The following is a 17,746-nucleotide window of genomic DNA, read 5'->3' as shown; positions in this document are numbered from 1 at the left end:
TTGGTCATTATTTGGCATCCATTTAGCTTACATTGTAGGCGTAAAGCCTACCATTTCCACAAGAAACAGGAGTCATGGTTAGTAAGTTGTTTCAATTGCTCGATTTCTTGGTTTGTGGCCATGATTGTATTCTTGCGATACGAGGAAATGAGATGCTTCTTGATTGCTTGCTCCTAGGATATCTAAGTTGCAATTAGCTCCTGGGCTGATTCAGAAGCCTTAACGAATACAATTCCGGCTCCTCCCAAGAGCAAGGGAGTGTTCGTACTTCATGGGCTGATTCAGAAGCCTTAACGAATACAATTCCGACTCCTCCCAAGAGCAAGGGAGTGTTCATACTTCCATTGATATAGGTTCTTCCAATAGGCCTAAGTCTAGTCAATCATAGCTTTTGGCCAAGGTCATGAATGTAACATCCAAGCGTCAAAGGCAAGCAAGTCGTCCTCGGTATTTTTAGCTAAGTCTGCGGGCAAAGGTTAGAATTGATCGTCACTCATAAGAGGGTCAAAGGCCGATGGGTGGTTGAGGCTTAATAGGACTAGAGAGTTCAGCAATAGCTAATAGTCCCAGTTTGGGTTGCTCTTTAGGTTGGAGCTTGGCCTCACATTCGATGGGTTTGGTGGTAGTTGCAGTTGTCGTGCTACTAGTTGCATTTGAGATCTGAGGAGTATTATCAATGCTAGAGTTAGGCATTTTGCTAGTAGCAGGCTACAATTTTGGACGATAGGGTGGTTCATGCCCTGCTGAGCTAGACTTTGGAGATTCTATGGACTTAGCGACCTAGTTCTCTTGTATTGTGAGTGTCTCGGACATGATGTTTTGTGTGGTCAAGCTGGAGGGTGGCATTTGAATAGGGCCTTTGGTTGTTTTGGCTTTAGGAAACCAAATCCAGGTGTTACCCGCATAGTAGCCTTGCCTGTGCAATAAGGCCTTGGGGACCCATCATGGTTTGTTGACCATATGTTGATGTTTATAGTTTTGTCTTGGCTTTCTAGGTTTCAAGTGTGGATCATTAGCCTGGTGAGGCCCTTGGTTTCTATTCCTAAGTTGCACTCTCTATCTAGGTACCCATTTGAATTGGGGCTTTAGCGTTGGTTCCAGTGGGTTGCCGGCATCAATGTTTGGTAGGTTGTGACAAGTCATGACCTCCCTCCTTAGTCTTGACAATGGGTTCCTCTACTGGTGGCTTCGTGGTCTTGGAAAGAGTTGCACCACCCTTACTAAAAGCTATAACAATGCGAACATTGCCCATGGTTAAGTGGATACGTTGCGACTGATAGTCGACATTGCAATGAGTTTACTTCTTGAAAGTTCATCCTAACAGCAATTGCATGCCTGAATTCTTGGTGTTGGGCAACACATAGAAGATTATCGACACGCTTGTAGACTCGATAGAAACTACAACCTTGCACTTTCCTAATAGCATGTAGGGTTGGCCTCCATAAGGGGTGAGATTAGCATTAGTGGGCTGCTGCAACTACGGTTTGCCAATTTGGGTCCAATGGTCACAAGTCAAGTTATTAAAATCAACTTCCTCATCGATCAATGTGTTGATGGTGCATGTGTGTTTAGCAATGACTGTCATATGCATATGTAAGTTGGCGGCACTGCTTCCTCATCCTCACCATCTACCTTAGTGATAGTGGTTACTCATATGTGGATAGGGGTGGCTAGCATTGAGGGCTCATGCAATGGGTGCATGGGAGGGAAATACTTCTTTATGCGATTGGCATTAAAGAAGCATATGCCCTCACCTTCTAGGATTTCTAGATCGACATTGCTAGTTTGACTGATGGTTCGAATCTTAAAAGGTCCTAGCCCCTGAAACTTCATCTTTTGCTTAGGTTCTTTGACTGAGTATAGCAATACTAAGTCACTCTTTTTTCGAAGTTGCACTGCTTGACATGCTTGTCAAGCTGGCTTTTGCATCTTGTCTTCTCACATATGAGCATATGGGTGGCTAGAAGCCAGGTTTCTGTTAAGCATTTGAGTTCAATCAAGCGCGTTGTGTCCATGCCCCCTTCCCATCCCATCTTTCTTAAAGGGTGATTCTAAGGCTTGGCAGAAAGACTTCCAAGGGAAGGATTGCCTTTGTACCATATGTCAATCTAAAGGGGTTCCTATAGCTGTCTTGTAAGCCGTGCGGTAGGCCCACAAGGCCGTTGTCAATTTGTTATCCTGATCACACTACGTGAAGCAAAGATGACCTTGGTCAGGACATTTATAGGATTTTATTTATTGATTCAGCTTGACCGTTTGGTAATAAGGTGAGGATTTTCGATGGATGATTAGAAAGGAAGACAAGAGGTGAGCTATTACTTCGTTGATTTAGTTTATGCCGTGGTTGCTGACTAGTTTGATGGGACAGTTGAATCGTGAGATCACTTGCTCCCATAGGAACTTAGTAGTGGTCCTAACGTCATTCTTTCTTGTAGCCTGTGCTTATGCCCATTTGGTTAGATAGTCTGTGGCCACAATGATGTATTTAGCTTGTGAATATTGTGTTGCAAGACTAATGGGTCTGATGAAGTCAATCCCCCATTTCTCAAAAGGTTATCATGTGATAATTGGGGTTAGCTCCATGTGATCTTTACAGATAGGGACTGTAGTTCGTTCGCACTCATCAGAGTGCTTCACGAATTGTGTCACATCTCGGAAGAGGGTAGGCCACCACAGCTGGGATTGTAGCACTTTGCGAGCTGTTGCATCTTCGCTGAAATGCCCTCTTGTGATTCTGTCATGTGCCTCTGTCAGTATGTCATGCATCTCATGCTTACACACGCACCTGTGTAGTATCCCAGCCTGTAAAGTTGGCCAACTATCAGCTGATAGGGTTGGATTTTTAGGATAAGCCACCTAATTCGGCCCTTTTCTATCAGTCATTCTGGTAGTCCATGTTCAAGCACTTGAACTATGTCATCTACCCAATATGGCATTGTGTCAACTCTAAACAAATCTTTTTTCCTGGGATAAGTGGAATAGATGTGCATCTGGCAGTTCATCCACAATGCCTTGTCCAGTTGCTTCTCGCGTGTGGGGATGCGAGATAGATGGTCAGCCATATAATATTGTTTTCCCTTACGCACCATCACAGAGAAATCAAACTCCAAAATCAAAAGAAGTCATCTAGCAATGAGTCATGTAGCGCATGGTTTGTTAACCAAGTACAACAAGGCTTGATGGTTGACAAAGAAAGTAAAAGGCATAGCCAAAAGATAATGTTAAATTTTCTTTATAGCAGACACTATGGCCAAGCCCTCTTGCTCCGTTGTCAAGTAGTTTATTTCGGTCTTAGTGAGTTATTTGCTAGCAAAGCTCACTAGGTAGTCCAAATTGTGTTCACCAGGTTGGCACAACAACGCTCCTATGGCAAATTTTGAAGCGTCAATGTGCACATGAAACGTGAGTTTCCAATCTGGGGCCCATAGTATTGGTGTCGTGGTTAGTGCCTTTTTTAGTTCCTCGTATGCACATTGGCATTCCTCGATCCATTCAAATATAATCAATAGCTTGTATAGAGGTCTAGCAATCAATGCATAGTTTAACACAAACAGTCGATGATACTCTATGTGTCCCAAAAAAGCACTGAACACCCTTGTAATCAGTTGGGGGTGGAAGATCGACAATGACCTTGATCTTTGAGGAATCTGTGGCAATGCTGTTCTTTGACAACATGTGTCCTAGGATACATCCATGCTTCACCCAAAACTGGCACTTCAAGGGGTTCAATGAGAGGTGATATAGCCGACATCGTTCAAAGACCGCGCTTGGAGCCTGTCTAAGTGTTCTAACCAAGTAGAGTGAACACACAAATCATCCACCATGAAGACCTCTAACTCCTTCCTCAACATATCTTTGAACATTGTACACATCAATCGTTGGAAAGTGGCTGGCATGCTAGTCAATCCAAAAGGCATGACTATGTAGGCAAAGACTCCCCATTCAGTGGTAAATGCAATCTTATGCCTATTGTTAGGATGCACTTGCACCTGATTGTATCCAAAGAAACTGTCCAGAAAACTGTAGGCCTCTTTGCTAGCTATTGTCTCGAGCATGTGCTTGGTGTATGGCAATGGGTAGTTATCTCTCTTCGTAGCTGTGTTTACCTTCTTGTATTTGACACACACTCTAATCTTCCCATTCTTCTCTAGTACGATAACTATGAGCGAGACCTAGTCTGTGTGTTCAATTTCGTAGATGAGTCTCGCTCTCATCAGTTTTTCAATTTCTTCCTTAACAACGTGAGCGTGCTTTGGATTCATGGGATACGGTTGTTGCTTGTTGGCAAGCATTGTGTCAGGTGTCATTGGTATGTTGTGAGTCACCACACTTGGGTGTACCACTTTGAGTTTTTCTAGGGATCAAGCAAAGACATCTATATACTCTTGCAAGAGAGTAACGAGACTTGCTTCATCTTGCTCAGCCATGTCATTTGCTATAAAGACAGGTCGGGGGATCTCCCCCTCCCTGGCTAAATTATCCTCCTTGACCTTAGCGGGTCCCTCAATTGGTTCACTTGCTTACCCCTGTCATTTGGCTCTCGACAAGATCACCACCCTATCTCCCTTTTTGAACTTTGTGAATCATTTTGGCAAGTCTTGCAGTTTTCATTGTTCATCTGTCCGCATTTCTTTGCTCCGCACCTGTCGTTCCTCCTTTAACCATCGGTGTCGTAGGTGGACGGGTAGGTCCCCCTTAGTGCGTCTAGTCTTGGGAGGCCGATATATTTCTGGGTCACTATCTAAGCTAACTTTAGATTTGAAATTGAACTCTCCGTCTTCACTAGAAAAGGGGATCTCTCTTGGTGGTCATAGCTCAAAAGGTGAGTCCGTTTGCAGCAGTGATACATCACTTGGTTGGGCTAGGCCTGCCTGCTTGTAGTCAATTGCACCCATGTGCTCCAACCAAGTTTGATCGCAATCCTTATGTCTAACTCCTTTCTCTACTCTAAGTGTACTCCACTTGCGTGATCTGGGGTCTACTCGTATTTGTTGGTTTATACGCCCCCTCCCAGTATCATACTCTAGGGTATTGATTTCTCTTTCGGCTCTCATCACTGAAGAAACAGCAGTCCTCATATTTGTCATCGTTAGAGCTATCTTTGTCTGGTTGCTCCTCATTGTCCTGGTTTTGACAATTCTCTTCTTGTTGGTCAAGGATTAAGATCGAATTATACTTCAAGTTTAAATCGTGTACCTTGGACCATCTCCATTCAGGCTCATCCAAGAGATCTTGGAGTGGCTTAAGATTTGTTGCTGGATTGCCAGCCTACTTGTTGGTTAAATATCCTAGGATCTCCAAGAGCTCTCTTCTATCGTTTGGGACTTGGAATGCAATAGGGTTGGGCCTCTCATGTAGGCTTCTGGTAATCATGCAGACTAGCACTGAAGGTATGTCCTTGTGCTTGATAGTTGCCTTGATGGCCTATTCATACTCCTCAATATCCGAGAATGTAGGTCAATGGTAGCAAGAACATGCATTTAGTCTCACTTGTCCTCAAGGCATGGGATATACTTGGTAAGGGCCCCATAGGATCCCCTAGTCTATCCGTCACCCTTCAACATGGTGGAGATGGCATCTAGGTCGAATGGCGTAGTCTTCCAAGTGTCCATCTCTACTCTTATACCTTCCTAAGAGGATAAGACCATTGCCCCAGTCTTCTACAACTCTTGCGTTGGGCATCCAGGGTCGGCCTAGCAAGATGTCGTAGTCCACTCCCTTCATGACTATGAAGTCAATAGAGAATTGGATTCCTGCGATCTTTATTGTCAACACTCCTAACGGTTTCATGTTCATTCCATTTTCCAGTGTGATGTTAATTCTAGGAGTCTTGATCAGTGGGTTACCTCAAGTTTGGAGAACCACATGACTTAGCACACTCACTCCTGCCCCTATGTCCACGATCCCATTTCTGGTGACATCCCCCAATTCTAAGACTGGTAGGATTGCATGCATTTTTATGCCTTCCCAAAAGGTGTTGACGTGCAAGGATTTAGGCATGGAGTGCAATGTCAGACTTGGTATTTGGGTTTTTTCATCGTGCTCAAGCAAGTTTGTGGCAATTGGCTCTTTTGGTTCTTCAATACACTACTTTAGCCCCAGTCATAGCGTTGGGTGCTGCCTAAGTAGGTCACCTAAGCTCAGAGTTATTGGGTGGTCACTAGTATATTGAGGAGGTTGCTAGTCACTTGCCTCTCTCCTAGGTCTGCGGTTCTTGGCCAATGGCCTTCATTGTCTTACTAGTCCGAAGCATCTAGGCTTTGTCTAGGTGGTGTGGTGTCATCACCTCCCTTGAGCTTGGTCGTGGGAGAGAGATTGCCGTGCTTATGCTTGAGAGTTTATCGATCTCATCTTCTAGTATGGGCTCAGCATCTTTTAGGTGCTCCTGGGCCTCCTTCATCCATTCTTTCACCTTTTTTATGGCTTCAAGTTGGCGTTTCAGGTTGGGGTACTCCTCGACCTTATCGCTCCTCTTTTCAGTCGACCAAGGAGCTGGCGTTTCTTCCTCTGCGTCAATGGCTTTCCTTCTAACAATAGTGTCGTGGCACTTTCAATTTCGAGGGCGACCTTAGCCTCTAGTCTTTTCTTCCTTTGTCTGTGACTCTTCTTTCCAACTGAGGTTACGTCCAGGTTGCTAGGCCCTAGCAATGATATGCCAGCCTGCCTTGTCTACGCGTGGGTCATGACATGCAATGGGATATGGATGGCCTCCCCATCGAGTGTCTCGACATCGAACAACCCCAATGGAACCAATGTCTCCTTTCCCGAACTAGAGGATGGTATCCGCCTAGGGAAATTGACAAAGAGATGAGTGATTCCACACTTAGTGCATCTCAGGTCTGCGTTATCTCTATTTGCATGCTCCCTCTCGAGACAACGTGAAGAAATATGTTAGGGGTGACTGCAACTCCAACACACAATTGGCTCTTGGGTTTGTGCTCCTAGGCCTCTGCCTCTCCCTCTACCTAACGCCATCACCGATACTGGTCAATAGTCCATGAGGATAGTGTTGCCTTCCTCATCGTATGACACGTATGGGTTTACATAAGGATCATCATTGCTAGTCTTATCCACATACTGGACTCGCGTATCACTAGGGGGATGAGCCACGTAGGGTCCTGGTGGTCTAGGGATACCTGTAGGATTTATTTCCATTCTAGGGATGGGTTGTTTTGCGTCATTAGGTGTTGGGAGAGCCAATGGGACTCCCCTTCCAAAGACGTTCGGTGGCATGTTCACAAATAGGGTTGACCATAAGGCTGCATGTATGGGAGCCTCCGAGGGAATCTACAATGCATGGTGTCATGGCCGAACCTACCACAATTAGCACAAGGTCACGACCTAGGGTCTTGACACTCAGCTGGCAAGTGGTTTTCTCCACAATGCACACATTGGATGTGTGGGCGCATTGGTCGTCTCATCATCTCCTATAGTTTGGCTATGTCCATCCTAATCTCTGCTAGTTCTTGTCCTGACTGAGTGCCCTTCCCTTTGTCTTGAGTGCTTGGGCTTGCTCTCTCACTTGGTGTTGAGGCTCTCTTGAAACTCTTGGCACTGGACTCTTCTTGATTTGAGTCTTTAGAGCCCCTTTCCTTGAGCTGGTCGTCCACTCTAATAGCTTATTCAAAGACCCTTACCAGTGCATCTCGTTGCAAGCTTGAGTTGTCGATCAAGGCTTTGTAAAGCTCTTTGCTTCATATTTCGTTGATGAATACTGTGGATACCACCCTTTTGGTTGATCTTTCGCCCATGGGAATTCTCTTGAAGAGGCTCCTCACATGGATCACATAATCTTGAATATCCTCTTTCTCTTTCTACTTCACATTCATGAGTCCTAATAACAGGTTATCGAAGTATCCAAGTTCATAAAATCTCTTAATGAAGAGATGTTTCAAGTCATTGAAATTGACATGCTCTGTAGCATCTAAACTTGTGTACGACCCTTGTTGCCTTAGCATAGTTCAAAGGCCTGGGAGTGTTAAGTAGGAACATTGAAGTTGTTGGCCTCTCAGACCTGCTCAAACTACTCCAAAAAGTTGTATGGGTCCTCGATTGCTTGGTATTTGTCCAGCTGCTTTGCTACCATGGGGATTTTTGATTGGCTCCTAGAGCCTTGGTCAACTCCCAACCCTGTCAGCAGCGATGTTACCAACGCTGCAATGCTTTGTCTACCGTGATACTCTAGCCAGGTTTGAGAATCGTATTTGTTTACTTACTGCTAGATATCCTTAGGAAAGTCTCCTAGATTAAGCTCCTCGTTGCTTCTATGGCGGTCTGAGCTGCCCTCTTCCATGTCTAGAACTTCTTGTTCTACCAAGTTGTCGATCAAGTCGATAAGGCCAAGTAGATCCACTTCCATGATATTGTCTGTCCTTGTTGTATTTGGATTTTTTGGTTGTGTCCTTTGCTTGGTCCTATCTTTGGGGATTCGATCAACCTTCTATGTCTTTGGGTCTTCTCTTACTGGTGGGTTCCTTCAAGTTCTTAAGTTTGGGTGCGTTCCTTGTTAATTACAACCAGTCCTCAACTTACCCTCACTCTGTGCATGTGTGCATGTGTGTGCTCTTTTCTATGCACTGTGTGAAATTAGGCTTTTAGCTTTTCTCAATTGTGCTTTGAGGACAGGAATTCAAAGGGAGTAAGAAGACAAGTGCCTAGATGACTCTATCCGTCTTATCATGGGTTGAGTCTAATAGGCTTGTATCTCTGGTTTTTGGCCATCCCGGCTGGTTTATAGGGTTCTTTGCTATTCTCTCTGCTCATTCATGATTCATTAGTGCTCTAAGACTCCACTCAATGCTGCTTGTCAAGCCCAATCGCTAGATGGTCAACTAGTATCGCCTCTATGCCCGAGTCTCGCTGATCCCTTTGTTCCTTGGGCTAGAAAGGCTTCTCGAGTATTTGTATGGTCTTCGAGCATTCAGATAGCTGGTGTCTAGGTGGTTTGGTCCAATTATTGAAAATTTCTAGAAAATTCTGACTCAACTGCGCAACAGGTCTGAATTGCAGGGGCCAAATGACTGATTCGAATGGGTCGAGTACAAGTGGCCAAATGATTGATTCGGACGAGCCGAGTCTGAGTGACTAATTCAGACAGTCCGAGTGGTGGGTGTCTGAGTCAAGAGGGCCAAATGGCCGAATGGGGCTGGGTCGAGGGCCAAATATGGAAGCCAAGGGCCGACAAACTTTGAGTGTCCGAGTCAAGTGGGCTGAGGGCCAAGTTTTCAATTATCTGAGTCGATTGGGCCTAATGGCGGAATGGAAGTGGGGCTGAGGGCCAATTCTAGGACTTGGCCCAAAATCACTATCACTCGAACAAGCCGAATGCGATGCATTTTTTCTGAGCCGACACAAAATTTGCCGCACCAACGAGTGATTATGGCCTTTACACTAGTTGAGCATCTCTAGATCCTACCTATGCATGAAGGACAAGGTGTGGGTTATACCTTTAGTGGGCAATGAACTTGTCGATGATGCGATTGAAGCAGGTCCACGCAATGAAGCTCTCTCTCTCTCTCAAGCAACCATTCCTGCCCTCTCACTTGTTGGCCTCAATCCCCTTCAGCTCTCCTTCCTCCCGTTTTTCCTAGATCTGTGCCCTGTTTAGCCTATTTTACAGTAGAAAACCCTACACTTTTCCAACCAATTTTCTAACCTTGACCTACTCTAAATGCAACAAGAATCAAAAGAAAAGTACTTAACTAATTTCTCCTACTAAACTGACCATCAAAGACCAAAAATATTTACTTCTCCTACTAAACTGACCATCAAAGACAAAAAATACTTACTTGTAGCATAGATTAAAGACCCAAAACCTCCTATCTATCTCAAGCTCCAGTTACGGGATGAAACCCTTACTTCGATGCTCTATTTAAAATGTGCAAGTGCTCAAGCTTGAATCTGTTAGTCCTGGCAGAGCAGAACCAAAATATAGGGGTGAGTGCAAACTCAACCGTCAAGACCCATTGACCGCTTATTGTTCAATCATTTAAAGTGAGTGCTAATGGCTACCTCTCACATAATTGACGTGCTATCCTTCTCTACAAGAGTAGTGAGCTTACCTTGATGCGTGATCGAGTTGCTTCCTCTCTCAAGCACCACAATAGCTCCACGATTCTTGATGTAAGCTCAAGCATCCTCAAGACTCCACCTCCAAGCTCCATCCTCCATAGCTACACGCGAGACAAGAGAAGAGAAGAGAATAGGAGAGAAGAAGAAGAAAGGAGATGGTGGAGAGCTTCACCTCCTTGATCTCTCACCCCCACACACTCACTCCCTCACACTCTCACACTCCCTCCCTGAAGCACACACAAGTAAGCAAAGAGAAGTGGAGAAGAGAAGAAGGCAAGTCTCTTGTTGTCACACATCAAAGAATGAGCTCTCATTCACTTCTTGAAATTTATATGCAAAGCCCTGAATCCCCTTTGGGTAGTCATCCCCTTTTTACATGGCCAGCCATAGCCTAGGCCCTTTTTTCCATTGTTCTCCTATCTTGCTAGCTTCCTTCCTACCGCCCATCTACATTTACAATTTGCACAGCAGGTCAAAGCCCATCGACGCTCTTAAAATAAATCATGGTGCGCCTATGCTCTTTTACAAAAGTATTGACTTGCACTTTTTCTTGTGTGCCTCATTGATTTAAGACTTTTTCACACTTCTTGTGTTTCCCGATTCTTCTTGGCGTACCTTCATTCTCCATTCCACTTTTGCCTTGGCCTTGTCTTTTGCTTTAGATTTTTTGGATTTTCCACCTTGTTCATCTAAGGATTAACAAACATGTAGAGAGAGAGAGAGAGAGAGAGAGAGAGAGAGAGAGAGAGAGAGAGAGAGAGAGAGAGAGAGAGAGAGAGAGAGAGAGAGAGAGAGAGAGAGAGAGAGAGAGAGAGAGAGAGAGAGAGAGAGAGAGAGAGAGAGAGAGAGAGAGAGAGAGGTGTTTCAAGTTACTACATGGTATCAAATTTCAAATCCAAGGTGCAAGAGCCTTGATAATTTGTTTTATTTGTTTAGAGCTTGTGATGTAGGCTTAGGATTTTTGTTCAGGTTCAATTTTTTTATCTATGCTTGATATTTAGGGTTTCTTTTTGTGTTTTTCTATTCTTGATTTACATAATATAAACAAGAAATTAAATGCAACAATAAATACAAATAGTTTTATAGTTTAAATGTGGCAGGGTTATGATCATGAACACATTGTCCACATAATTTGTTAGCTTGTAATTTCATATTTTTATTCTTATCGGGATTGTTTGGGTTTTTGTTCTTTATTTAAGCAATGAAAATGCATCCAAAAGTATAGCCATAAACATGAATTCTATACTATTTAAATGCAACGGTAGCCAATATCATATATGCATTAGCCTTGCTATAGAAAAACTACAAATCCGTAACAAAATTCCCTTCAAACTTTGTTAATAGCTATCGTAATCCTTTGAATGCCATTGTACTAGTAAATTAGACCATCTCCCATGTGTGCTAGACCTTATTACACAACCCTACAATCATAGTTGTAGTCGCTATCCATTGAAAGTCCAAACATTAGTAATATATGTTCTATAAAAAGGTTATCATGTCCAGGGCCTAAGGAGAAGACCTACTAAACTCTTCTTTGCCCTAACAAGATTAATTTTTTACTTCCAATAGAGATTTTGACTTTGACATTTACTTCTCATGAAGATCTAATAATTGTAGACATTCAAATCAACATTCTCTAACCTACCACTAAGAAGAGCTCCATGTTTTCTCTCCTCTAGGCTGATAACACAATCCACTTTGTTGTCTATTTTGATGATTCAACTTTAGAATATTAACCTCATATCTAATGGCTAAACCATTCATTGGAAATTTTTCCTTTTTTACGATAGGTGATATAATCCTATATTGTTCTTAATCATTTCTATTTGTTTTCACAAAACATTTTCAATCATTGAGCTTTTATGACTAAGAAATTTCCTAAACTATTTTCTCAATCTTAAAGGCCAAAGATTTAATGAGGTATATAGTCATTTGTTCCATTTACAAAGTTGTGCCTCAAAGAAAATCTAATGTCGACATTGATCATACAAGCCCTGAAAATAGAAAGTTTCCATAATAATTATTAATTATTGTCATAAAATAGCTTTGTCAAGAACACAATATGACCATGGATTCCTGAATATTTGTCCCACTACCAAAGTATCCCCTCGTGTTAGCTCTACTGACTAGGAGCAACAATGACTCTCTATCGGGAAAAATATCCCATTATTAACCTGGATGCCAATCCTAGCTCTAAGTTTTCAGAACTTGCAAAACGTCAATGCATGTGGGAAGCCTTACTTTGAGTCCATTGCAGATGCATATGGATGAGGCTCACTACCCCACCACCACCATCCTCTTATACTCTCTCTGCTATATTGGTTAAACTTGTCGGTTGGATTGAATCTAATGGTCTATAGTTGACTTAAAAATATCATAGCTTACATGGTTGACAAAACATCATACATATTCTAAAACTTCTTCCACACTTACAAAGCTATCTTAGAGGAGGCAATTGCTAGAATGGCCTCTTTATAGGTGCACCTTTGAAGAGCAAAATAGGCACGAGCATCATCTTTCTCCTAATTAATAATTGCCTACTCATAGTTGTCCCAATCCCAATCTACTGGAATAGGATTAAGCATTCACATATGCATAATAGCTCCTGAAATAGTATACCATAGGTACTTCTACACAAATCAAGCTTTCATCATGATAGTCTATCTTAGATAGTCAAAACCTTATATAATCTCACCCTAATGCCACTTGCAACCCCACAATCCCCTTAATTGGCATATGCTCTATCAAGATAGATGGCTCTCTGTATAATACCCACTTGCTTATTATGCCGATTGATCCAACATTTTTTATTGAGGCCATATTTGGGAGTTGATGCTCTAGATGAAAGGTGAGAAGGATCGAAGCTTGCACAGGAGAATTATGGTGGAAAAGCAACAGCAAGAGAGAGAGAGACTCACAATGTGGGAACTCCAACAGTCACAATGTGTGACTTGCCTTTCCTTTATTCATCTGTCACTAAAAGAATAAAGAGTAAAGTGATGGTGACGAGCACCCACCATCTATAGTGTGGATGCGCGAGTACTATCAGTGCAGTAATATACAGGTAGCTAGGCAGAGGCACCTTTACCCCCAACAACCTCCCACTTAAAGAAAAATTTTCCCCACAGTGAGGAGTGAAAAAGAAAAAGAAAAGACAGTACAACATGTACACATGTACAACAAGATGAGGAAATACTTCATCTCATCCCATGCCCATCAATCTCCTAAGGAAGGCAAAGCGCTCCGTAGAGAGGCTTTTGGTGAGCAAATATGCAGGATTTTGGTCAGTCAAGATCTTGACAAGGTCAACAGACTTGACCTCAATGACCCCACGTATGAAGGGATACCTCACCTCAATGCGTTTTGTCTTTGCATGGAAGATCATATTCTTGGCTAATTGAATAGCACTCATAGAATTTGAATGCTGTGTAGGGATAGCATAAATACCAAGGTCATGATCCAAATGGCCTATCCATATGGCCTCCTTGCAAGTCTCAGTGGATGAAATATACTCAGCCTCAATGGTAGAAAGAGCCGTACACTTTTGCACTTTGGATATCCAAGAGACAGCACCTCCAGCATAGGTGAACACATAGCCAGAAGTGGACTTCCTACTATCTACATGTCCTACATGATCAGAGCCACTATACCCCACGACTTCTGTATCATGACTACCATAGCATATGCACATATTTGCAGTGCCCTTCAAGTACCTCATGATACCCTTCACAATATCCCAATGCTTCTTGCCAGGTGTAGCCATATAGCGTTCCACAATACTAACTACAAAGGCAATATCTAGACGAGTGGCTATCATGGCATACATAAGACTGCCCATTGCAGATGCTTAGAGGAAATCTTGGCCATCTCGGTTCTCTACTCATCTGTCTGTAGACAATTGACCTATGATACCTTCACATAAGAAGGCAATGGATAGCCAATAGGCTTCACGTCTTGCATGCGAAAGTGCTCAAGTACTTTATGAATGTACTCCCTCTGTGACAAGTAGAGGAGTCATTAGTGCCTGTCACATCTGATGCGCATACCAAGTATGTGAGAGGCATGTCCCAAATGCTTCATTGCAAAGCTCTTCTTGAGCTAAGACTTAAGAGCATCTAGCTCATCATGATCTTTCCCTGCTAATAGCATGTCATTCACATAGAGTACCAAAATAAGCAAAGATCCATCACGGGCTTTCTTCATGTACAAGCACGGATCCATAGCATTATGGCTGTAGCCTTGTGACTGCATAAAAGCACCAAAATTATGGTACCATTCCCTAGGTACTTGCTTCAAGCCATAAAGACTTTTCTTCAACCTGCACATTAGGTGCTTCCTGCCAAACTCTGCAAAGCCCTTAGGCTGCTCCATGTAAATCTCATCATGCAAGTCCCCATGTAAGAAAGTTATCTTAACATCCATCTAGTACAAGTCCAAGTGAAGCTGTGCAACCAAATCCAAGACTAAATGTAGGGTGGTCATCTTAACCAAAGGAGAGAAGACCTCATCAAAGTCAACACCATGCTCATGCTTAAAACCCTTTGCTACCAATCTAGCCTTGTATGCTGGTGTGGGGTGTCCAGGGGCACTTTTTAGCTTGTACACCCACTTGCATGGCACAGCCTTCTTGTCAATAGGCAAGGAAACCAAATCCCAAGTCATATTCTTATGCAAGGATTTTATCTCAGACTACATAGCCCTCTCCCAGGAGTGACTGTCACCCCTGCGCATAGCCTCATCATAGGTGAGAGACTCTCCTACATCTGTAACCAAGACACAGTGCATGGAGGGCTCAAATCTGTCAGGTGGGTGTCTATCTCTAGTAGAATGCCACACTGCAAGCTCTGGTGTTTGCCCAACATTATGTCCAACACCCTAGCCCTGAGCATATGATGTTGCTGATGCAAGCTGTCCAGTTGGCTCTATGGGAGCACGTGTGGCTCCCCCTAAAATATAACCTAGTATATCTCCACGACTCTCTCAGGCTGCATATGCATCTTATCTTCATGAAAGACTACATCATGGCTATGGATGACTTTTCATGCTTGCGGATCCCATAGATGGTAATCCATCTCTCGTGCATCTCCATAACCAAGGAATATGCATTTAACACTCTTAGGATCCAACTTGTTACGCTTGTCCTTGGACACATGGCAGAATGCCTCACATCCAAAGACACATAAATGCACAAAAGGGGGAGGCTTTCCTATCCATACCTCCTCTACAACTCGAAAATCAATGCCACTACAGGGCGATCTATTAATGATATACATGACAATTGTAACTTCCTCAGTCCAAAAGTGCTAGGGTAGGCTTGCATGGTTAACCCTTTCTTGAATGGTCCTATTCATATGCTCAACCATACTATTTTGGGGAGGGGTGTAAGGGGCAGTCAAGTGTCGCTTAATACCCCTCTCATCACATAACTACTCAAAATCATGTGATATATATTTTCCCCCATTATGTGTAAGGCATTTCAATATATACTCAGACTGGTTTTCTACCAAAGCAAGCCATCTCTGAAAAACTGCCAATACATCAGACTTTTGCTTTATGGGATAAGCCCATACTTTATGTGAAAAATCATCTATGAAGGTAACAAAATACTTTGCATCACCCATAGGCTGATAAGACATGGGCCCACAAACATCAGAATGAACCAAAGCCAAGGGCTCACTCATGCATGACATACCAGACTTCTTATGCATAGACCTAGTCTCTGCCATAAAGATAATGATCACAAAAATAAAAATGAGAATAGTCAAGGGGTGGTAAGTACTGCAAACCAGAAAGCATTTTCATTCTCTTAATGGACATGTGCCCCAAATGTGCATGCCAAAGAGATACATGAGGTAAAGACCCCACAGACAAAGCATGATCAACTGTAGATCTAGAAACAACTAAGGGATAGAGGCTATCAGTCTTGGTACCTCTCGCAAGCACAAGCCTATCATGAGTAATCTTCCATGCAAAGTCTCCAAAAGATACATGATATCCTATGTCATCCAGTGGACATGAGACTGTGTGTCAATGCAGGTATATGACGTACATCGTGCATAACAAAACTGCTGCTAGAAGGAAACTACAGCCTAACATCACCAATGCCAACAATCTCAAGAGACCTATCATCACCCAAGCGCATACAACTCGAAACCAAATAGTATGAATGGAACCACTCTTGACAAGGTGTTACATGAAAGGATGCATCTGAGTCCAAGAGCCAACACTGTGCATACATAGAGTGTATCTCTGTCATCTGCGAAGCACTAGATAAAGGTGCTACAAGGATATAATCCCCATCACTATCCTTGGGCTACATAACATTGATCTCTTCAATTTTAACACTTGACTTAGTAGGTGTTATGCTGCGATCAAAAGACTTTTCCTACACTTTCTCTTTCCCCTTATCTTGTGCCTTTCATTGTGCAATTCATGACATTGTGGCCTTATGTGGCCTTTCTTCCCATAGTGATGACAAGTCAGATTGGCATTTCTCCCACAATAATTATTGTGTGACTTGCCATGCAACTTGGACGGCTGAGATTTCTGCGAATCACGTCCACGGACATTACCACGGTCATTCTTTGCATTTCCATCATATCGGCCTCTAACTATCAAAGCATGAGACACATGAGAGGCATCTAAATTCTTACGGTTTATCTCTTCCTCTGCAAAAGAGAGCTCTCAACATCAAATAGCTTCAGAGTAGTGGCAGAAGCACATAAGGCCGTGTAGAATACATCCCAAGACTCATTAAGAGTTCCAAGAAAGAACAATGGAGTGACATCCTCTTTGAAATCAATGCCCTACAAAACAAAGTTCTTAAGAATAGCATGAAACTAGCTTAGATGAGCTGACATGGTCACATTCTCTTTCATGCGGAGATCCATAAGCTGTTTCAACCAATACATTTGACTTGCACTTTGTGCTTCTTCAACCACATTGTAATGCACCTATTCAGTGAGAGACAAGATGAGGGTGGACTTGCATAACTCATCATCCATTCATCATTAATCATAATTTTAGGCTGCTCTCCACTCAACCTTAGTGACTTTATCTACGATTTCTAGACCAATACTTGCCAAACTTGGCTCTTCCAATAGGCATAATTTGTACCATCAAACTTAATGATGTTGAAGATAGCACTGTCAATGGAAGAAGATGTCATACTACAAGCTGAAATAGTACATACAATTCAAAACTGCTTGCTCTAAATTGTAGAAAATGACAAAAAACCCACCAAAACTAAGGCAAAATGGCAAGAAACAAGTATTTAATGATGTTGTCCACCAAGTACCATAAAAAGTACATCATCAAACCAAGATGATTCAACATGAAAAATACATCACAGTTCGAAGATATATGCTTGCTGTAATAATTTACAGCAATGTAAAATGAGAGCTGACACTAGGCAAAAAACAATATTTCAAGTCAACCACTGATTGTCAATGCAAAACTAGCATCAAGTAGGTATAAACAAGCATGTAACAATAAAACTGAGATGAGCCAACACCCAAGCATGTCAAACAAAGTCCGTCAGTAAAGTCAGTACACCCCCCAATCAATAAGGAAAAATGTACATACCACTGCCAAGACTTGACACAAGTCGGTGTCTGCTCAATGAATACAAAGCTGAATCAATCCAAGTACATCTACACTGACCAAGGTATATCAA

This window comes from Lygodium microphyllum, chromosome 4 (assembly GCF_053477565.2).
Source record: "Lygodium microphyllum isolate KBCC chromosome 4, Lygodium_microphyllum_v1.1.10, whole genome shotgun sequence".
Lineage (NCBI taxonomy): Eukaryota > Viridiplantae > Streptophyta > Polypodiopsida > Schizaeales > Lygodiaceae > Lygodium > Lygodium microphyllum.
The sequence above is the reverse complement of the archived record's forward strand: the minus strand, read 5'-3'. Positions refer to the sequence as shown.